A 25,248-nucleotide genomic window follows, 5' to 3' on the forward strand; every position below is an offset into this window, starting at 1 on the left:
TTATTTTTCTTTCTTAAATGCTCTGGTTAGGACTTCCAGTATTATGTTAAATAAAAGTAGTGAGAATGGGAGTTTTTATTTTATTTCTAATCTTAGAGGAAAAGCTTTTAATTTTTCACCAATGAGTATGATGTTAGCTGTGGGCTTATGAAATACAGTCTATATTATATTGAGGTATATTCTCTCTATACCTACGTTGTGGAGAATTTTTACCATGAATGGAGTCTGGATTTTGTCAAATATTTTTTCTGCTTCTATTGAGATGATCATATGATTTTTAACTTTAATTTTGTTAATGTGGCACATTCAATGATTGATCTGTGGCTGTCGAGTCATCCCTAAAACTCCCACTTGATAATAGTGTATCTTTCTTTTAATGTACTGTAGAATTTAGTTTGCTATTATTTTGTTGAGGATTTTTGCATCTATATTTATCAGGGATATTGCCCTGTAATTTTTTTCTTGTGGTGTCTTTGTCTGGTTTTGTTATCATGGCAATGCTAGATTTGTAAAATGAGTTTGGAAGTGCTCTTTCCATTATTTTTTTGGAAGAATTTGAGAAGGATTGGTATTAATTCTTCTGTAAATGTTTGGTATAATTCATCAGTAAAGTTATCTTATCCTGGGCTTTTGTTTATTGAAAGCTCTTTTGATTACTTATTCAACATCCTTACTAGTATTTGGTCCGTTCAGATTTTCTATTTCTTTCTGATTCAGCCTGGGAAGGTTTTATGTTTTTAGAAATTTATGCATTTCTTCTAGGTTGTCCAGTTTGTTGACATATAATTGTTCACAAATAAACATTTAAGGAGACCTGTTCTTCAGAGCCACAGATCTTAAAGAATGGTATTTGGGAAATTCAAAGGATTGGCTGCTGCTTCTATGTGTGTGTGTGTGTGTGTGTGTGTGTGTAAACTTCTGCAATCCCAAAGAGAATCGCATACCAAATACATCACAATCCACTTATCCATGAGTTACTATAATGTGAAGCGGTTGGCAACATGATATGCTGAAGTTACATTTCACAGGGACCCCTCAGATATGAAAAAGAAGTCACCAAATCCATGATCACCTTTTATATTCATATGATTTTGAAACTTTCTTTTTCTCTGGGCAGAAAGAATTAATTATGGATTTTGAAGAAATAACTAGTTCTCTACATAAGTTTATGGGCATTTTATAGAGAAGGAAGAAGAGCAAGAAGATAAATGTGGGACCAAATAACAGAAAGATGGAGAGTTGGTCCCACATTTACCTTCATTGTCTTCCAAATCTCTCAGAAATGACCAAAAATGTAGAAGAGGGCAATAAGTAGGCAATGAACTTTTCAGCATCTCTGGAAGGCATTGTGCAGGTGTGATGGGATGGAAGGAGTTTTAATACCAGCAATTTCACACATGCATAAGAAAAGCCCATTTGGAGAGCAGTGATATGGGGACAAGCAGAGCCCCACACTGTACAAGCTCAAATTAGAAGATATTAGGAGCAAACCTGGTTTGTCAAAAAACATCATTAGAGTTGCCCATTACCAATTCTTACTTGGCTTTGTAATGGCTGAAGCAAAAGTAACTTATGATATCAGGTATGCATCACAACTAATTCCTGCTGCCAGAACAACTGGATGAAAGTTAATGAGTCACCACCAGCAGGGAAGTTATAGCCTATGTGTGGCTCAGAATTAAGACTAAGGAGGGGGGCACATACAGGTGCAGTTGATGTGGTTAGATTTCAACTGGAAACGTACCAGCAATAACCTGAGTTGCTGTTAGCTTCAGTAAATATATCCAGGTTTACCAGCATGGGAGCCTGCTAAATAAAGCAAAACTGTTGGCATAACTATCTGAGAAAAAACAGGCTTCGTAGTTGGAGGAAAGACAAGACTCCTCAAGTTGATTTTTGGTGATGACAAGGGGTGAAGATATGTTCTATAAGATTCCTTTGGCAATGGGTACCTTCCTTTCACAGGCCACTGAATTCCTAAATATCCAAGATTTAATTATGAAGATATAAACACAGGGATGTAGAAAAGTGTCCGACATGGACAAAACATAATCATAAATCCCAAAGCTAGACAATAAAATAGCATTTTCTAAGAGTGCAATGAAAATAAAGACACATTATCAGACATATGAAAATAATTCTAAAAAGAAGGAAAAATTCAAAGTCAGAACAAATGACCAAAAAAACCTAACCTTAAATTTTATTCTTTGATCAGTAAAATGTGAAAGAATATTGAACTATTTATTTATTTATTTATTTATTTATTGAAGATTTTATTTATTTATTTAGAGACAGCCAGCGAGAGAGGGAACACAAGCAGGGGGAGTGGGAGAGGAAGAAGCAGACTCATAGCAGAGGAGCCTGATGTGGGGCTCGATCCCATAACGCCAGAATCACGCCCTGAGCCGAAGGCAGACGCTTAACCGCTGTGCCACCCAGGCACCCCAGAATATTGAACTATTTAACAGGTATAAACTCAGATCAAGATAAAATTAAATGAAAAAAGACTATAGGTAAAAGCAAGAATATTCTTGAATTGGAGAAAGAATAGAGTGTGAAATTTAAAAAGCATATCATATTCTAATAGCATGTTTGTACAATGAATACACAGACACATGTTTAAGTGATTGAATTTTAAAGATAATGAAAGACTTCTTTAAAAAAAAAGAAGTTAAATGAAATTCATAGTCAGGTTGAGGCTGGGGGAACAGTCTATACAGTCTTGGGCTGACCCCAAATCCAGCACTGGATGGAGCTGAGTGAGCTTCACTATATCTAAGACACTGGTTTGATAACTAGGTGTCTATCAGAATCAACTGAGGAGTTAATGAAAACACATACAGGAAAAAAAAAAAGACAAAACAACAAATGCTTGTTCCCCACCTCCACAGATTCTGATTTATTTGGTCTGGGAAGCAGCTGAGGCACTGAAAGATTTCAAAACTCTCTAGATGATTCTAACATGCAGCCTGATTTGAGAAACAGTTTTGAGGAGAGCCATGTCAAAAGAATATTATACACAGTCAAGCTACAAGCTATAAGTTATATATAAATTTGTAATGTAAGTTTAGTCAAACCAAAACAGCTCAGGTCCACAGCAACAACATAAATTATGACTAATCACAGCCCCCCTCCAACACACACCAGTGTGCATGTGCACCCAACAAGAGGTAAGAGGAAAAACCCTTGGTAATTGTAGGTGGGAATCACTTCATCAGAATTTAGATCTAGTGACATATCAACTTTGCAAAATATTTTTTAATAAAGTACAAATTATAAATCTTAAAAATGTAAATTCAAACCACTGGGTAGCTCAGTCGGTTGAGCATTTGACTCTTGGTTTCAGTTCAGGTCATGATCTCACGGGCTGTGGGACTGAGCCCTGCATTGGGCTCCATGCTCACTGGGGAGTCTGCTGGAAGATTCTTTCCCTCTGCCCCTCCCCCTACTCATTCACTTTTTTTCTTTCTCCCTCTCTGAAATAAATAAATAAATAAATAAATAAATAAATAAATAAATAAATAAATAAATCTTTAAACAACAATGTAACAAACTGTCAGAGTAGATAGAAAAAGAAAGAAAATATAATAGCATTTTTTTTAAACACAGAGATTTAAGTATTTTGTGTAAAGTAATGAAAGGAACTCCAGAAAAAAACAAAACAAAACAAAACAGAAACTGAAACTAAGAATATAACCACATAAAACCAGTAGATGAAAATAGGTGGATTGTATTTCATTTCTATTTTACAAAATTAAAGTAGAAATATGGTATAAGCCCAGTAATTTATCCAAAGAAAACAAAAACATTAATTTGAAAAGAAAACACACCTCTAGATTTATTGAAGCATTTTTTACAATGACAAAGATATGGAAGAAACACACGTGTTCCTGGATAGGTGAATCGATAAAAAAGTCATCATATATATATGATATATATGTGTGTTTGTGTGTGTCTGTGTGTGTGTATATATATAAAATGTATATGTATATAAAATGAAATACTACTCAACCATAAAAAAGAATGAGATCCTGTTATGTGCAACAACATGGATGGATGTAGAAAGTATGCCAAGTGAAATAAGTTAGATAAAGACAAATACCATATTATTTCACTTATATGTGGAATCTAAAAAACTAAACAAACAAAAGAAGAAGAAACAGACCACAAATACATAGAACAAACTGGTGGTTGGCAGAGGGGAAAGGAGTGGGAGATAAGAAAAATGGGTGAAGGGAATGGTATATATAGGCTGTATCTATAACCCTATGCTGTACCTTTCATTGGGAATATAGTCAACAGCATTGTAATAGCATTGTATGGTGACAGATGGTGGCTACTCTTGTGTTGAGCACAGCATAATGTATAGACTTGCCCATAGACTTGCCCAATCACTATGTTGTACACCTGAAACTAATGTAACATTGTGTCTACTTCAATAAAAGAGAAGAAAATAGGGGGAGGAAGTGGGACTGCTATGATTGTGCTAATTTTCTCTGCTCTCCCAGTGTATCTAGCAGATCATATATTCTGACGATTTAGACAAGGGCTAGATTAGCAGAGCCCACTCCTGTTTACAATGTAACTACTAGAAGCTCTTACAGGAATCCATGCCTTCCAAATTAACAGGGTAATATGCTTATTCAAATATAAATGTACCACAAAACAATTGGAGGAAAATTCGTATGGTAAACAATGGAAGTATAAAACAATAGAAATATAAAAAAGATTTGAAAAGAAGGAATAAAGGCAGAGTTAATTATAAAATATAAATGGAATATTCATACATCTTAAAATAGATTTCCTCAAAATTTTGAACTCAATCTGTATGCTGAATACAGAAATTTTCAAAATTAAAAGAATAAACAAAAAATTGCTAAATTTATGTTAATAAAGAAGATAGTTGGAATGCAATAAAAACAGCAGATGAATTTTATTTCAGGTCAAAAATATGAAACAAGAGAAAGTGTAAAATGATAAAGGTGAAGTACACAATTTGAATCCATCCAAGGGCATCACAGTATGTATCAATTAAAATGGATAAGTCAGATATTGCAAGAAAAAATCAGCAGAAACACCATAGAAGTATTTACTCATAGCATCTTAAATTGAGATGCAGATTGCCTAAAGAAAGTAATTAATAAGGTTTAATAAATGAATATATGTGAAAGCTTTATACTCTCGTAAAATCCTCTGTTTAACCACTCATGAAGAATTTACAAAATCATTCCTATGGACAGCCTTAAAGAAAACCTCAACAGACAAACCTAATGAAACACAAAGATGAAATCAAAACTGAAATTGCAGAAAGATACAATCATGACAACACATGTGTTCTATTTATATTCTTCAAAGAAATGTAAAGATCACAACCTCTTGACATATGTGTATTCATTTACTTACTTATTTTTTAAAATAAGTTTTTAGGATCAGCCCAGAAATGAAAGTTGACCTTGGTTCTTAAGTCTGAGAAGAAAGTATCAGTTTGCAACCCCATGATATCGAGGCAAAGCACTTAACTGGGTCTTTTCCACACTTTTCTAAACTCTGTCTTCACTGACTTTCAAATTCTTCCTCTTTGGACATTAACTTCTGCACTTTTTCACACTCTGCCTTAACGTCCAGTCATTTGCTTCACTTTTCTTTAAGTTTTATTTTTAACTTTCATGACATCAACCTACAAGTTTCTCCTAACTGCATTCTCAAAGGATGAACAATTGGTAGTAATGGACATGATTCATTTCCATGAGTACCATTTAATTTATAGCATCTATCTTTAAAAAGTGTCATATGGCTAAAAATAAGCATTATTAATGAATGTTCCCAGGCTACAAAAAATTATAAGTGGAGCATATATCTTTGTAGGAAAAAATGACAGAATCTGTGTGAATTATATATAAAATAATCCCTGAGAACTAACAACATTATTTGGGGATAATATTGATATCATTTGTATGTTATAGGTATAAAAATGAGATATTTTCACAGTGAAAAAGTGCCAACTATGGTGAGGGAAATATAATAACAAATAAGCCTTTTCTTTAATCTCATTTCCTAGAAAAAAAACACAGTAAACATTTCTGGTTTTAGTTTTTCATGGTCATCATTTTTATACTGTGTAATACCTGTATACTTACATTTCTGAATTGTGTTTTCTAGACAAGCTTTATTACCTCTCTGCTTTAGAAAATTGGTTCATACATTACTTCCCATCTTCCCACTTTTTCCCAACTACCCTCCACACCCAATAATTTTGAATATATTACTATTCTTTGTTTTTCTTGCAAAGGCTGACATTTCTAGGATTAAATACTAAACTTTAATTGCCATTTCTTGATTTGTTAAACTTTGGAAGTACCTACTAATTTCCTGCTATGAAAGAAAAAGGAGTAAAGGTCTTATTGTTTGTTCCACCTCACATCCTTGTTCCAGTTATTATAAATGTTGTATTTTACATTAATAAGGTTTACAGCATATACATTTTGTTCTGTTAAATAACATGGAATTATTTGTGATTTGTCTATGTTTTGATTTTCAAAATGAAAAAAAATAGTAGAATTCATAATAATATGATTATGTACATGTGTAGCTCATTCATAAAACAATGAAATCCTGTAATTGAAATCACACAGATTACCCTTAAATCATATAAATTTTTGAAATTATCAACATGAATTGTACTTGTATTTCAGTGTGTTAAGTTACAGTTTTTTTCTAGTTTTCCTGTTCTCTATCGTGCTCAATTGTCATTGCTTATTTTAGCTCATGTCGTTCCTTATGTTAAATTTCTTTTAATTTTGCTAAGGTTATATCAGATGAATATGTTTTATAAAGAGTGTTTTGATCATGCTAGCCCCAGCCTCTTTCATGGAGGAAACATCTTGACTTTGTTCCCACATTTGACTGGGGACAGAATAGGTTCAAAAGTGATTCTCGCCTCTCAGAATTTGAGGACACTTTTCATTCTTTTGGTATGCAGTATTATTGAGAAAGTGGGTAGTTGCTTGTCTACTTTATGAATAACTTTCTGTCTTCTTTGGGAGCTTTTACAATGTTCCCATTGTCTCAGAGGTTATGGAATTTCAATGCATGTATGTGTGGACAATACTTCATTAATCCTGTTTTCCACTCAATATGTCACCTCATTATATAATTACTTCTTCATTCCAGAACACTTCTCATCTAATTTATTATTTCTTCTTTTCCTTTATTTCTGCTCCTCTCCGTTTAGAATTCTTATTAAAAGGATGATGGACTACGTGGATATTTTCTCCAAGCCTCTACATTCCTCTCTCAGGTCATCTGTCTCTTTCTGTGGAGGATCCAAGGCTGTATGGTCACTAAACCATGTAATTTCCCATTGAAACTCAATAAAACATCATTTCCCCGGGCCCCTGTGCAGATGACTAGTTCTGGCCAATGGGAAGTTAACAGAGTTACCTGTGTCCTTTCAGTACAAGTTGATGTGAATAGCAAGTGGTTTATCTCATGTTTTCTTCTTCCTTCATCTGAAAGCTGACTGACGGTAGTGCAACTTGGAAGTCCTAGGGTGGTGCGCTGAAGATGGAAGAAGGCTGGGTTCTTGGATCTTTGGTTATACAGGAGCTTTTCAGAAGTGCTGACTTAGTTTTATTAAGGACATGGATTTTAGACAAAGTTGTTTGAGACAGCAAATAGTTTGAAGTACACTGACAAGTACTCCTTGCCTTTTAAATTTGGATTCTCGTAATATGACTGAATTTACCTTCAAATGAATTTAGTTGTCAGCTCTAAAAGTACATCTACTCAACCTGTGTTAAATATTTTAAATGATTTTGGCAATTATAATGTTAATTTCTAAGATGTTTTTCTAGTTTTCTGTTTGCTCCTTTCCATTGTTCTTACTTTTTATTTCTGCAATATCTCCTGGAATCTATCAAATTAAGATTTCCTTTCTTGAATTATTCTCTTATTTATGTAGCATTGCTTATTCTGTTTATATATCCTCATTCTTCTCTCTCATAACTTGGCTTTCTTTATTAATTTTTCATCATGTGGTCTTTTCTATTATTTGAAATAACTATGAAAATATTCTACTTCAATAAAACAGTGAAATAAAATTAATTTAAATTAGTTTAAAGTGGTTTAGGGAAAATTCTCAACTGTTTGTCATATACTCCTCTATGTGAGATCTCTGTTGTTCTTTACATTTATTGGCTTCTAATTTTTTTTTTTCATTTGATTGTTTTACACTTGAAAAAAAATTTTTTTTAAAGATTTTATTTATTTATTCGACAGAGATAGAGACAGCCAGCAAGAGGGGGAACACAAGCAGGGGGAGTGGGAGAGGAAGAAGCAGGCTCATAGCGGAAGAGCCCGACGTGGGGCTTGATCCCATAACGCCGGGATCACGCCCTGAGCCGAAGGCAAACGCTTAACTGCTGTGCCACCCAGGCGCCCCAACACTTGAAAATTTTTTGACTACATTTGTTGATTCAGCTTTGAGCATTTCCAGGACTCTGCTCATAAATCTTACTTTTAGTGTAGTAGGCTATAATTTAATGTGATTTTTCTTTAAAATTGATCTCATCCACTATATATCTTCTAGTTAATTGATAACTTTTCATGTACTCCTTCCCATTATGTATTTGCTTTGGTGTCATGCTTAAACTTTTGCCATTACAATGCAGTTTAGGGAAGACATGAAGAGAGATGTTTGTGCCACTGGACAAGGATTAGGGTAAGACAAGTGAGGCAGCATCATTCAAGAGTGGGGTTGGATCTTATCTTCATTTAAAATTGTGATATTTTGTTCATGATGGATTTTGCATTGTTTTTGGTAATTTAAAATATTGTGCTATTAATTATCTCAATTACCAAGATTTTATTCTCCTCTTAATTTTACACCTCATATGAATGTCTCATTTGCTTCAGCCTAGTCCAGGCCCTGCTGAACTGTCATAAATCATGAGGTGGGAAGTACTTCAATGGAAAAGGAGAATAGATATTTAAGTGGGTTTAACTAAAATCTATTGTGAAGCTATTAATGTAACCCTATTTTGTTTCCAGATATACAGTTTAGAGAACAGAGGTCACTTTTGCTTTCCATAAGTGGAATTTCTATAAGTAGTAGATTGTGAATCAGCACAGTCCCTGAATCCAGGTATTATTCCCTGTTTGCCACATCAAATCTACTTTTATTTTCTTTTTATTTGCTTCCAGTTTTATTGACATATAATAGGCATACAACACTGTATAACTTTAAGGCATACAGCAAAATAATTTGACATATATATACATCATGAGATGATTACCATGTAAGTTTACCTAGCATCCATCACCTCATACAGCTAATACAAATTTTTTTTCCTGTGATAACAAATTTTAGGATTTATTCCTTTATCAACTTTCAAATGCCAAACATAACTTTTACATGTCTCTACCATGTTCCATAACCTGGGAGACTGACCCAGCAGTTCCTTGTCCTAAGATGTCAGGTTGTGTGGTCAATGGGAGGCCTAAGCAGATGATCAGAACAAGAAAGGGACATGATTTTGTGTATTCATTTTTCTGGATTTCTTCCTCCATGGGTTGGTGGTGGGTGTATTTCCTTCTGACAGGACACATCCTGGTGGGAGTCCAGCCTTACAGCTATTGGTCTATGTTGTAGTAACATCCTTTCCTATTTATCCCATCAGGCTTATGTTTGGCAATTGCTGCCATTCACCCTAAGATGCTCCACCATTCTCTGGTGGTCTCCCTTAAGCTGACCAGGAAAATGTGTCAGGAAAATGTATTGGTGATATTAGGGGGGTCCAGTATACTCATTCTTGATTTCTTTCTTTTTTTTTTTTTTTGGAGACCAACCATTTTTATTATAATTGAATGAACAACCTGAAGTGGAATTTGATACAACTCTGTCTCCGTGACATTTCCAGGCCCCACTCCCGAAGTACTGAATCAAAATCTCTAGAGCTGGGGGTAAAAAAAAGAAAGCTTAGAGCTGGGATGAGAGGATCTGTTTTTGTTTTTTTTTTTAATGTTTTTTTATTATATTATGTTAGTCACCATACAGTACATCCTTGGTTTCCGATGTAAAGCTCGATGTTTCATTAGTTGCGTATAACACCCAGTGCACCATGCAATACGTGCCCTCCTCACTACCCATCACCAGTCCATCCCATTCCCCCACCCCCCTCCCCTCTGAAGTCCTCAGTTTGTTTCTCAGAGTCCATAGTCTCTCATGCTTCATTACCCCTTCTGATTACCCCCCCTTTCTTTATCCCTTTCTTCCCCTACTGATCTTCCTAGTTCTTATGTTCCATAGATGAGAGAAATCATATGATAATTGTCTTTCTCTGCTTGACTTATTTCACTTAGCATAACCTCCTCCAGTGCCATCCATGTTGCAGCAAATGTTGAGAACTCATTCTTTCTGATAGCTGAGTAATATTCCATTGTATATATGGACCACAACTTCTTAATCCATTCATCTGTTGAAGGGCATCTCAGCTCCTTCCACGATTTAGCTATTGTGGACAATGCTGCTATGATTTCGATCAAGTTTTCAGAAAACTAGATTTAGAAGAAAGTTCATTATGTAGTTCAGACTGATGTGTGATGGTCAGTTTTTGCACTTTCCATCATGAAACTTAATAGCCATAATATTTCTTTCCAAATTCACCTTCATTTTCATCCATCTCCTACTGAATGAAGGCACATGGTATGTTAAGCTACAAATAGAAACTTTAATTAATGTCACTGTACTTGAGTTTATGTCAATTATTTGGTAGTATGGCAATGATAGTAATGTGATTATATGCTATGGCTGCATTACATTGAGTTTATGTAAAATTTTAAAACTTACTTCAACTTAATTGTCAACAAAAACTCTTGAATTCCATGTATGTAAAACCTAACCACATGTATGGATAGCTATATCTGATTTGGGGGCATAAAAATATCAAAGGGTTTAACTCAATGACATGGTATGAGAAGTTGAATTTAATATTCCCAAAGCAATGTAATGTTCCTTAATTTTTCCTAAGAGGATACACATGTACTAGTTAATGCCTCAAAGTTTCAGAGAACTAGAATGTCCAAAGGCTGAGAAAATCCAAAGTTAAGATTCATGGGGAAGCTGAGTCAAGTTATTCAGGACACCTGGATATCAGCTTATGCACAATTTTATCGAAGCATCTTTAAAATCTTTTACTTAATGAGGCATATTATAAGGAGAAAAATGACCAGCAACGTATGATGTGTTTGGTAAAGGTAGCAATCCGATTGATAAATTCCTATCTCCCAACCATCTGGACGTACCAGATTGGCAGGATTTCTTGTCAGCATTCTGTATATTATCCATGCTTCACAAGACAAGAAAGGGTATCACTCAGCACTCTCAAGTGCTTAAAATGATGGATTCCTTTAACATGTTGCTAACTGGTTTGCAATATTTATTTAAAAATAGCTCTTTGGTATTATGCTTCATTTAAAGAAAGAATTAGAAATTAACAGTATAAATTGCATTTGTTATAGATAATAGCAAAGATTCAGGCATGAGGGACCCTCTTTCCCATTAGACTTCAGGGTGTGTCTTCTTTCTTTCTTCAAACCTCTTGCCACCTGGGTTAAATATAGCAGTGCTATGTCAGTCTAAAGAAATCCATAGATTTAGGAAGTGCACATAATATGGTGAGTTCATTATTTCTGTATTAAAGTATGAGCAACACAGTGAAACATGGAGGTGAGGCAGAGTGGGGGAAGAAATAGAACAATAATACATTTTAAGCATGTATTCTGCCCTTTTAGTAGTTTTCTTAAAATATAATTGGATGGTTTTCTTTTCTGTTAATGATGTGCACTTTTGATGGACTTAGCTTCTATTTAATCCAAATGTGAGCTATGGTGCTCTGTGAAATAATTCTTCTATTTATATTATAAGTCATAGTATGTCTGAAGCCAATATCTATAATATAACCAATAACATTGAAAGGTAGTTTTAACTTATTCCAAATTAAAGAAGTAACTACAACACAACATATGAATAAAAGAGCAGTTTCTTGAAGTGAAATACTGTCTGAGAACTTTCTTAGGCTAGCAGGTTCAAGATAAAACTACATGTTCACTAATAGAGACATTTAATCTAGGATTTTCTATAGTCTTTCAATTTGGGGTTATAATAACCACAAAAAACACCTTACTGAGTTATTACTCTAATGGGAGTGAAACAATTTTGTGATTTAAAGAAATAGAAATCTCAAGGCTAAATACGTAATCCTCAGAAAGTGGGAGAAATTGAGAATTCCTATTTCTTGGAAACAATATTGTTCTGATACATTTAGGATCCAGCTAGACAATGAAGCTGAGCTAAAGGACCATGACTTTAAATGTAGAAAAAAGAAAATCAAACTTCAGCTCTGTTTTGCATGCCAAAAAATGTAATATTAAGAAGCAACTAAGGCCTCGATTTCTGAGAAGCAGACTGTATATAATTTAAAAACACTAAACTGATAACCAAGAAACCCAAGAGCAATAAAAAAAAATGTTTCTGCCTGTAACATTCACACTTAGTTCTGTTTTGTTTGAAAGACTCAATTTATGTTTACTGGAAATTCCGGTTGAGAACAGTCCTTGAGTGAGATGGCTGAGATGGATTTAATATTTCCAGAGCACAGAGCAGAAGACAGACTCTGAATCACACAAGTAAAGCTTGGAAACCCTTCTTTACAAGTGTTCTGGTGGATGATCCCAGAAGAGATGGAGGAGTGGGCTATTAGGGAAATGATCCGAACTGAAGCCTGGCATCAGTTTTGAATTTACCCAAGTTCACATAACATTAGGTTGAAAGCTCAGTGAAAACACTGGTAAATTAAAGCAACAAAGAGCATAGAAGTTTACCATGAAATAAAGAATTTATGCTAGAAAGGGAAGTATAGAATTACATTTTTTGGCCACAAGCATATAGATAAATATTACAGTTTGGGGAATGTTCCTTGTAGTATGTGGTCAAGGAAACGCAGTTCCTCTACAATGGAGGATATATAACCATTTATGGCAAAAAAAAAAAAAACCCACAAAAAAACCCCCAAAACAAAACAAAAAACTGCTCTTCTTCTCCGCTCTCCAAAACGTTGTGCTTGCTCTGCCATTCTTCTTTTCAGTAAATATTCCATGCCAAGTGATTTCACTTTCCTTCCTGACGTCATGATATTTTCAGGACATATCAACCTAGAGCCTAGAATCATCTATTTTTCCTATCATGTACTGTGCCTGGGATCAGGAGTCACAGACTTTAATGTTAGACCACAGGGCACCTTGTTTTACTGAAGAGCATCTTCCAGAATACTTAACAACAGCTTGCCGTGTGTGTGTGTGTGTGTGTGTGTGCATGTGTGTGTGTGTGTGTGTGGTGTGATTTATTTTTGTCTGGCTCCCTTGTGATAGTAAGGTCCTAGAGAACATATGCATGTCCTATTTGCCTTTTAATCACCAGCATCACCAACCAAAGTGCTTTTCGCATTATTGCCGTTAATAAAGGTATATATTAGACTGAAAAACAAAGATGAGTGTTTCTTAATAAGAGAAAAGGAGAAACCGTTTTCAGATTTAAATTCTAAAAAAACTCTTTCAAGGGATAAGATGGTAAAAGAGGAAAGAGTCTATATGCATCATTAAAAATCTAAGTTCATATTCTAGGTAATCCAGATTGCTAAGGGGGATAGTCCAAAAAGTCTGTAATATCTCCATTATTTACTATGTTTAAACAAAGAGCTACCCTTAATGAAGGAAAGTCAAATAACCTAATTATTAATATATAAAATCAGGGGAAGGCAAGAAGGAAATTAAAAAGAAAATAAGAGGAAAGGATAACAAGTTGCAAGTGTGTCTACAGAGACATGAAAACTCTAAGATCTGCAATTATCTTCAGCATTTAATAATGGGAGGGGATATTTTTATTCATGCCTGTATTGAATAAATTTTTATTGAATGCTTTTGATGCATTGGGATAACTTACAGAGATTCTCCTAGCAGACCTCACAGTCCAGCAGAAGCATGAAAATGGTAAACAGCAAATCTAATGGCATGCAATCAGCACCATCGCAAACAGCTGACTTACTAGAGAGAGAGTCCTAAGTAAGATGTGAAAAAGAACATGTCATCCAGGTGAAGGACAGGGACCAAGGACAACAGGGAGAGGAGAGATGGTGACACATGATATAAATATTTGAATTAATCCATTACTTCATTGTGAGTTTAGATGTTTGTACCTTTTCCGAAAGAATTAGTTTCCATAAACTGGGGATAATATGCAAAGTCTCCTTGGAAAGAGTCTGATGCTTTGCTTGGGCTTCAAGGACTCCTGTCTATAAGCAGGCTTTTGCAAAGCATGTACATTTTCTATCCCTCTGTGCCTTTGCACATGGTCTTTGTTTCCTATTTCCCAGGTGCACAATACTGTTGAGGGCAAGTTCCGTTTGTAACAATCACTTAGAATATGCTTAAAAGTATAGGCTTTGAAGATAGGCTTCAGATGGACTTCTGCTACCAATATGCGAAATTGAACAGTGATCTATGCTTTAATTCTTTTTATCAAAAAAATGCAAAATATATGCATCATATAGTTGTTGTGGAGAAGATACTTGATGAACAGTTGTGAAAGTTAATTATTATGTGAACATTATTATTAATTTTGTTCAAGTCTTAAGGATGTTCCTAGTTTATAAAAAAAATTAAACCACAAGAATAACTAGATAAGGTTTTCCAAAAATATTGGGCATAAAGCTTTTATCCAAGCAAAATTACTGAAAATTTTATTTATTTTCATAACAAATTTAGCACCTTGATGAACAATTACCAATTTAAATGCTAAGTTAACTGAAATGCAATTAGGTCATGTTCTCCCCTTCTATAGAATCTGAAATCCCCTAGTTTTAAACCCTCTGGATAAGAAGAAGGTGCTTATCTCGACAACAATTGATATGGGTCTTCTTTGACAGGGTCCATGATGACCCCTTAAATTATGAACTGCAAAAGCATATCATCACGTTACCCTTATGGTTATATTAGGGAATCAGAGAAAAGATTAACAAATATGTGAAGGAATTTGGAAAACTAAAATTTAAATAATAGGTAAAATAGAAGTGGAGAGGCTGGGACAATATGTCCAAGATAGGAAATCTCAAGAAATGGGTGTCTACCAAATTCATAACCATGCTATTTATGTTCTCAGTGAGGTCAGAAAGGGTGAAATGATTCAGGAATTAGATATTGAAGGAAGAGAATTACTAATCAGAACAATTTTATTTGACTATATATTCAAAACCTGCTGAGGGCTGGAGCTATGGAATGGAGGAGCAAGGAGCTCTGCAGAACCTCTCCCAAACAAAACAACAATTTATCTGGTGCAAATCATACAAAAAACAATTATTTAAGGTTTCTGAAAATTTTCCAAAAAACACATAGAAAATAGAAATATACTTACTCAACAAAATCTACTACATTTCATTAAAATAGCAGAAATAGGTATACCAAGTTGTGTCCCTTCATCGCCCATCCCAGATTCATGTTATAGAAACTGGTGAGTACATCCAAGAAGATAGGGACTTCCATCCTTGGGTTACATCTTTCAACCCAGGAGATGCAGACCACTGGTTTTTCTCATCTCCCTCCACCCTTTACCCAGTCTAGTGTTGCAAAAGCTCTATTCTGGAGGGCATGGATAAAAGGACTGAGGCTTTTTTCCCACATCACAGCTGCTACTCATAGGGTGAAATATCTCCTGAGACATGACAGGCTGTGGATACTGAAGCTCCCCAGGTCCACTGTTCCCACTTCCAGCTCTGGTTTAGTGGCATAGAGATTGTGCCCAAAGGTGAAAAGCAGGTCTTAAAGATGGGGAGCTCTGCAGCTTTACTGAGACAACTGACTATTTGGAACATCATTTAAAGAATTCCATGTTTAAACAATTGAAGCCTTGTCAAGCAATGGACATCTTGGTGGAGCAAAATCAACTATCCCAGAAATGACTCTGGGAACAGCATATAAAATGGCAGAGAAGCTAGAAATTTAATAGAGAGAATCAGGAAAGGACATAACAAAGAAGAGGCCTCCCAAGATTACAGACAACCTTAGGGATTGGGGAGGCCACGCAATTGTGTGAGTCTTCATCTACTCAGGAGCAATCAGAACATGGAATGAAGTAGACTTGCGAGCATTCCCCAAGTCACACACAGATCCATCAACTAGGGTGAAGCCTCACTGACACAGAATATAGACATAACCTTTGACCAAACACTAGTTAAATAATAAATTGTTCTTATCCAGTGGAAATTTCTAGGAAGCCAGACTTTAAAAAAAATCATACTCATTCTCAACAGTCTGTAAGACTGTGTACATGCCCCATTCTGCTTTTCTAGAGCAATTAAAGAGGAAACTCCAAGCTACCATTCCCTGGTTGTACATGGGGCAGACATGTAAATAAAATGGAATAACAGTCTCAAAGCCATGCACATCCAACATTAAAAGGTAAAAAATAAATAGCTAGGGGACACAAGGACAACCTTTCACTAACAACTGGTTTATGCTGATGCAGAGGCAACACATAGGAAGCCAGCTTCAGTACATGGAGAAATAGAGGAATCACTAAAACAAGAAACAGAAAACAAAGAGCAAAATGGTAGATGCGAATATAACAAAATCAATCATAACATTAACTGTGAATGAATTACTATTCAGCAACAAAAAGGAATTAAGTACTGATGCATGCCACAGCATGATAAACCGTGAAAACATTATGCTAAGTGAAAGAAGCCAGTCACAAAAGATCACATAATTGAAAGATTCCATTTATATGAAATATCCAAAATAGGGAAATCCATGGAGACAAAACGTATATTTGTGGTTGCTGAAGGGTAGGTGTGGAGAGGAAAGAAGGGACGAACATGTAGCTGTCACTAATGGGTATGGCATTCCTTTGGGTTAAGTTCTAAACTTAGTTTTTGGTGATAGTTGCACAACCTCTTGGGTATGCTAAAAAGCATTAACTTGTACACTTTAAATGAGTGAATTTTATGGTATGAGACTTATATCTTAACAAATATGTTTAAAAAAAGAAAAATGAATACCAAAATGACAAATGGAAAAACTGAAGAATAAAAGATGCATTGCTTTATCAACATTAGTAATCTCCATCCCATGTTTCTAAGCTAAGGAAACACTTTCCTCTAGCTTGTGTCTTTAGCTAAATGTTCTTTAACTATTGTTCATCTTGTAAATCTAAAATCCCTTTTTAAGTCAAAAGAAAGCTGGAGTAGCATACTTGTATCAGATAAACCAGATTTTAAACCAAAGACTATAACAAGAGATGAAGAAGGACACTACATCACAGTAAAGAGGTCTATACAATAAATGATCTAACAATTGCAAATATTTATGCCCTCAATTTGAGAGCACCTGAATATATAAAATAATTACTAACAAACATAAAGGAACTCATTGATAATGATATAATAATAGTATGGGACTTTAACACCCCACTTATAGTAATGGACAGATCATCTAAGCAGAAAATCAACAAGAAAACAATGGCTTTGAATGACACTGGACCAGATGGACTTCACAGATATATTCAGAACATTTCATCCCAAAGCAGCAGAAGACACTTTTTTTTTTTTTCAAGTGCACAAGGATCATTCTCCAGAACAGATCACATCATATACTGGGTCACAAATCAGACCTCAACAAGTACAAAAAGATTGAGATCATAAAATGCTTATTTCCTGACAGCAAATGCTCTGAAACTTGAAATCAACCACAAGAAAAAATTTGGAAAAATCGCAAACACAGGGAGGTTAAACAACATGCTACTAAAGAATGAATGGATCAACCAGGAAATCAAACAAGAAATTAAAAAAAAATACATGGAAACCAATGAAAATAAAAATGTGACAGTCCAAAACCTGTTGGATACAGAAAAGGAGGTCTTAAGAGGGAACTATATAACAATACAGGCCTACTCAAGAAGCAAGAAAAATCTCAACTAAACAACCTAACCTTAAACCTAAAGGAGTTAGAAAAAGAAGAACAAATGAAGCTTAAAGCCAGTAGAAGAAGGGAAATATTTATTTAGAGCAGAAATAAATGATACAGAAACTAAAATATCAGTAGAATAGATCAACAGCACCAGGAACTGGTTCTTTGGGGAAAAAAAATAATGAAATTGATAACCGCCTCACCAGATAAACCAAAAAGAAAAGAGAAAGGACCCAAATAAATAAAATCACAAATGAGAGAGGAGCAATAACAACCAACACCACAGAAATAAAAGCAATTATAAGAGAATATTATGAAAAATTATATGCCAACAAATTGGACAATCTGGAAGAAGTGGACAAATTCCTAGAAACATATAAACTACCAAAACTGAAACAGGAAGAAATAGAAAACTTGAACAGACTGATAACTAGCAAAGAAATTGAATCAGTAATCAAAAATCTACCAATAAGCAAAAGTTCAGGACCAGATAGCCTCACAGGGGAATTCTGCCAAACATTTAAAGAAGAGTTAATACCTATTTTCTCACACTATTCCAAAAAATAGAAATGTAAGGAAAACCTCCAAACGAATTCTATGAGGCCAGCATTACCCTGATTCTAAAACCAGAAAAGACTCCACTAAAAAGAGAACCACAGGCCAACATCCCTGATGAACCCGGATGCAAAAATTCTCAACAAAGTACTAGCAAATTGAATCCAACAGTACATTAAAAGGATTATTTACCATGATCAAGAGCGATTTATTCCTGGGCTTCAAGGATGGTTCAATATTCTCAAATCAATCAATGTGATACATCACATTAATAAAAGAAAGGAGAAGAACCATATGATCCTCTCACTAGATGCTGAAAAATCATTTGACAAAGTACAGCATCCTTTCATGATAAAAATCCTCAACAAAATAGGAATAGAAGGAGTGTACCTCAACATAATAAAGACCATATGCAAAAAAATCCACAGCTAATATCAATCAATGGGGAAAAACTGAGAGTTTTTCCTCTAAGGTCAAGAACAAGACAGGGATGTCCACTCTCACTACTGTTATTTAACATAGTAGCGGAAGTCCTAGCCTCAGCAATAAGACAACAAAAAGAAATAAATGGCATCCAAATAAGCAAGAAAGAGGTAGAACTTTAACTATTTGCCAATGACATGATACTGTATATAGAAAACCCAAATACTCCACAAAAAAAATCTGCTAGAAGTGATACATGAACTCAGCAAAGTCACAGGATACAAAATCAACATACAGAAATCTGTTGCATTTCTATACACCAATAAGGAAGCATCAGAAAGAGGAATCAGTGAACCAATCCCATTTACAATTGTATCAAAAATGTAAGATGCCTAGGAATAAACCTAACCAAAGGGGTAAAAGATCTCTATTTTGAAAACTATTAAAAAACTGATAAAAGAAATTGATGATGACACAAAGAAATGGAAAAACATCCCATGCTCATGGATTGGAAAAACACATATTGTTAAAAAGTCTATATTATCCAAAGCAATCTACACATTTAATACAATCCCTACCCAAATACCACCAACATTTTTCACAGCACTAGAAGAAACAATCTTAAAATTTGTGTGGAACCACAAAAGTCCTTGAATAGCCAAAGCAATCATGAGGAATAAAAGCAAAGCTGGAGGCATCACAATTCCAGACTTCAAGCTATATTACAAAGCTGTAATCATCAAGACAGAATAGTACTGGCACAAAAAGACACATAGATCAATGGAACAGAACAGAAAACTCAGAAATAGACCCACAACTATATGGTTAACTAATCTTTGACAAAGCAGGAAAGAACATCCAGTGGAAAAAAGATAGTCTCTTCAACAAATTATGTTGGGAAAACTGGACAACAACATGCAAAAGAATAAAACTGCATCACTTCCTCATACCATACACAAAAGTAATTCAAAATGGATGAAAGACCTAAATGTGACACAGGAAACCATCAAAATCCTAGAGAAGAACACAGGCAGTAATGTGTTTGACCTGGGCCACAGCAACTTCTTGCTAGATATGTCACCCGAGGCAAGGGAAATAAAAGCAAAATCAAGCTATTGGGACTTCATAAAAATAAAAAGCTTCTCTGTAGTGAAGAAAACAATCAACAAAACTAAAAGGCAACCTACAGAATCGGAAAAGATATTTGCAAATGCTATATCTGATAAAGGGTTAATATCCAAAATCTATAAAGAACTTATCACTCAATACCTAAAAAACAAATAATTCAGTTAAAAATGGTCAAAAGACATAAATAAACATATCTTCAAAGAAGACATATAGATGGCTAGCAGACATATGAAAAGATGTTCAACATCACTCATCATCAGGGAAATACAAATCAAAACTACAATGATATATCACCTCACATTAGTCAAAATGGCTAAAATTAACAACACAGGAAACAACAGGCGTTGGCGAGGATGCTGACAAAGGCCAACCCTCTTACACTGTTGATGGGAGTGCAAACTGGTGCAGCCACTTTAGAAAATAGTATGGAGATGCCTCAAAAAGTTAAAAACAGAACTACCCTACAATTCAGCAATTGCACTACTAGGTATTTACCAAACAATACAAAAACACTGATTCAAAGGGATACATGCTCTATGTATGTATTATGGCAGTATTATGGCTGATGTTTATGGCAGTATTATCAACAATAATCAAGTTATGGAAAGAGTCCAAATGTCCACCAACTGATGAATGGATAAAGAAGAGTGGCATGCATATATATATACATATATATATATATATATATATATATATACACATATATATATATATATGTATATATATATATGTATATATATATATTGCTCAGCCATAAAAAGAATGAAATCTTGCTATTTGCAACGATGTGGATGGAGCTAGAGAGTATTATGTTAAGCGAAATAAGTCAGTCAGAAAAAGACATGATTTCACTCATATGTGGAATTAAAAAGTAAAACAGAAGAACACATGGGGAAAAAGACAGGCAAACCAGGAAACAGACTCTTAACTATAGGAGACAAACTGAGGGTTACTGATGGGGAGGTGGGCAGAGGGATGCATTAAATGGGTGATGGGTTAAGGAGGGCACTTGTAGTGATAAGCACTGAGTGTTGTATGTAGGTGATGAATCACTAAATTCTACACTAGAAGCTGATGATACATTGTATGATAACTTAATGGAATTTAAATAAAAACTTGAGAAAAAAAGGAAAGTAGAAAAAAAATAAAGTCTCCTTTTAAATGTCACTCATTTCCCCCAATAATTGGAATTCATTTATTATTCTGTTATCTCTATTCTTTTTGTACTTCATAAAATATCAATGGTAGAATTTATCCTTTTGCTTTTAAGAAGGTTGTTTATATATCCATCCTCTCTGCTAGTATGTGAGTTCCCTCAAAGTTGGGGTAATACCTTAAAATTTTTGTGGTTTTTTTCCCCCTTAATGCCTAATATATTGCTAAGCCCTTGGTATACTTAAATAATGTTTATTGAAGAAAAGGTAAGTATAAGGATGTTGAATTATCTGCTTGGGAAGAAGTCTGACATTTCCATGTGTTACTATAACATAAGTTTTAAGTTTTTGATAAGCAGGTGGAAGAGTAATTTCAAAACAATATTGTTCAAAAAGTATGGAAAATAGAAGTCCCAATGACATCTTCTATTTAATTCTTGCTTTATTAAAAGTTATGCAATAAAAAAGAGATAAAAGACTTCATCTAAATTGAAAACTTTCATGCATCAAAATACATTATTAAGCACACGTGAAGACAATCTATAGAATAGGAGAAAATATTTGGAAATCATATATCTGATAAGGGGCTAATATCCAGAATATTTCAAGAACACCTACAACTCAACAATAAAAGACAATCCAATTTAAAAATGGCAAAAGAACTTGAATAGACATTTCTTCACGGAAGATATACAAATGACCAATAAGCATATGAGAAGATCTTCAACATTGCTAATTGTTAGAGAAAGACAAACTTAAAAAAATCCTACAATATGATACCTCTGCACATCTACTGGGATGGTCATAATTAAGAAGAAAATAACGAGTGGTAGCAAGGATATAGAGAAATTGGAACCTTCATGCATTGCTGATGGCAGTGCAAAAGGGTGCAGCCACTATGGAAAAGAGTTGGCAGTTCCTCCAAAAGCTAAACATAGAATTCCCATACGACTTGGCAATTCATTCCTAGGTATATACCCAAAGGAACTGAAAGCAGGACTACAATAAATACCTGTATATCAAGGTTCATCACTGTATTAGTCACAATAGCCCAAAGGTAGATACAACCCAAATGATAATATGTACAATATACATACAATGTAATATTGTTCAGTCATAACAAGGAATGAAGTAGCAGAACAAACTACAATATGGATAAACCTTGAAGATATTGTAATAAGCCATACACAAAAGAACAAATATTATACGATTTCTCTTATATGAAATAATTAAAATACGCAAATTCAAGGAGACAGAAAGTAGATTAGACCCCACCCCAGGGAGCTGGAGAGGGTGAGAAATGGAGAGACTATTGCTTACGGAGTATAGAGCTTCTGTTTAGCATGATGAAAAAGTTTTGGAAACAGGAGTATGGTTGCATAACATTGTAAATACAATTAATGCCAATGAATTATATACTTAAAAATGGTAACAATGACAAATTTTGTTACATGCATTTTACTACAACTTAAGTAAATTAATCATGTAATATACCAAAGATAATTGAATCGTATTCCTTTAAATGGGAGATTTATATGGCATGTGAATTGTATCTCAATAAAGATGTTTTCAAAAATGTTATTTAAGAGCAGCCAAGGAACTGTATACACCATGAGCGCCTTTTTACAAAGATGGGAAATACTCGAGTTGAATTTTAAGGACAGAGTTGCTATCTCTGAAAATGAATCCTAGACGGTGCTATCTTCTTCATGGTAACTATTTCCACTTACTGCGTGGACCATCGCGTCTAGTGAAGAACTGCACCTGGATGTGGACATGTGCCCCTGACTTTCTCCCCTGTATGTGTTTGGTGCTTAGTCTGTTCTCTCACTAGATTGTTCACTGTTCTGGGGTCAGTTCCTGGTGCCTAGAGTTAAGGAATTCAGAACACATGTAAATGGTTGGATTCAGACTTTTGCTTCTTCTAGCTCAGACTAAGGATTCTATTTTGTGCCTCGTAAATGACAAGATGCCTTTCTTGGTTTCTTCATGGCCCAATGAAATGAAAGAAAAGTCCAGTCCTAGTTAGCCTTGCCTTGAAGCAGGTTTGATAATACAAAAAAGCCATTAATCAACTCTGAAATTATTAAATGCAAAAATTATGCTAAGAGACACCAGTGTACTTACTAATTACAATAGTTCTTCTCATAAATATTTACCAGTGGAGGCGGAAGTATTAGAAAAATGAGGACATGTGGAGTGGAGGTGTTACTGCCTATCAGAGCTTCCACAATCTGTTAAATCTCTAGGTAGGTTGAGATCTCTTTTGCCTGGCATACCTCATGGCCTCACTGTCACATGAATGAAATCTATCCACATGTTTCCAGAGACTATATTTATGACATAGTTTTGTCCCCCAGTAATTCAAATGAAATGATCCTCCTTACAGGGTCTCAGAAAAGGGAATAAATAATTATTCAAAGAACCCAAGAGATTCTTTTTGCATTGTTGGCAAAAAGAAAACTAAAGCTTTTGTTATAAGTCTTCAGCACATATCAACACATATCTAATCCATATAGGGTTATAATTAGCAAGTACATAAAATAATGCTTATGAGTGATTTTTAATTTTGGCATTATATAACATGCCTGGAATTAAACCCAAAAAGTGTGTAAATATAAGGCATGGATCTTCAAATATTCATTTCATAGCATCAGGCTGCACATGCACTGATTATTATTCATACAGTTTCCCCAACAGCACAGTGTTGAGATGTGGGCACATCACACAGAGAACACAGCAGCATGGTCGCTCCCAGACACAGTCCAGGTGGAGAAACAGTTCTTCACAGATGTGGCTCCCCCCAACAGTCATGGTCGGGGTGGATAAACCACAAAAAGGAAACTGTGAAGCTCTTTCAGGTGGGGCAGGGTAGGGTGATGTGAGTGTGCAGATAGAACTTGAGGGAGGAGAGGAACATAACCAGATGGCAAAAAGACTGATACTGAAGCAGGCCTACTTGCAGGCACAGACAGAGACTGTAACTGAACGTAGCAGTGCCAGCTGTGGCAAACTGGCTCAGAAACGTTGTCAGGGGAGCCTTGATCAGGCCACATCTGGTGTTGCAGTAGCAGCTTTAAACAGGGAAGAAAGAGAAAAGATGTATCTTCTGTATTGCAGGAATGGTAAGGGGGCAATGGAAGTCTACTAAATATGGAATTCATATCTTAGGTCACCTTATGCTTGAGGAATTTACTCAAGATAATTGCCTGAGACCTGTGTTATCATTTTGTAAGGGAAAATGCTTTCTTTAACATGAAGTTAGATTGGTGGCTCTCGACTGTGGGTGATTTTGCACCCCCACCCCTGGCCCCACCAGAAAATACGTGGCAATGTCTGGAAACTTTTCTGATGTCTGTTGGAGGGGTGTTGTTTACCACTGGCATCCACTGGGTGGAGTTCAGGGATGCTGCTGAATGCCCTATTACACACAGGTCATCCTCTTAAAACAACTACCTAGCCAAAATGTCATTAGTGCTAAAGTTGAAAAGTCCTGGTTTAAGGTCATGGGCCAGAATATTTAAAAATAACCTTGTCTTCAAATTACATGAAGAAAGAGTCAAAGAAATGGGTGACTAAGGAAAGAAATCACAACTGGTTATTGACAACGCTGAAGTTAAAGACTAAATTCCTACATCCTCCGGGATTAGCAGATGACAGTTCCCAGATGAAAGAAGTCACAGAATGGCTAATTTTGATGATGATGAATATCCAGGATCAAAAGAACCAGAACATGAAACTTCAGTATAATGGGAGCAAGTGGAGGGACATCTCAATTAGGAATCAACATACCTAGTATTCCTGAGAAAATCAAATATGCACAGCCTGCTCTAAACTGTACAGCAAGACCTAATCATCATTTACTATCAGCAGGCCCCACCCAGTGAGATCAGACCTAAATGGGAATCCAGGTAACTGACTCCTACCAATGTGAAAAGAGGAGTATAGGGCTGAAGACCAACTCAAGACTGACTCT

This window comes from Ursus arctos, unplaced genomic scaffold (assembly GCF_023065955.2).
Source record: "Ursus arctos isolate Adak ecotype North America unplaced genomic scaffold, UrsArc2.0 scaffold_20, whole genome shotgun sequence".
In the NCBI taxonomy this organism is placed as follows: Eukaryota; Metazoa; Chordata; class Mammalia; order Carnivora; family Ursidae; genus Ursus; species Ursus arctos.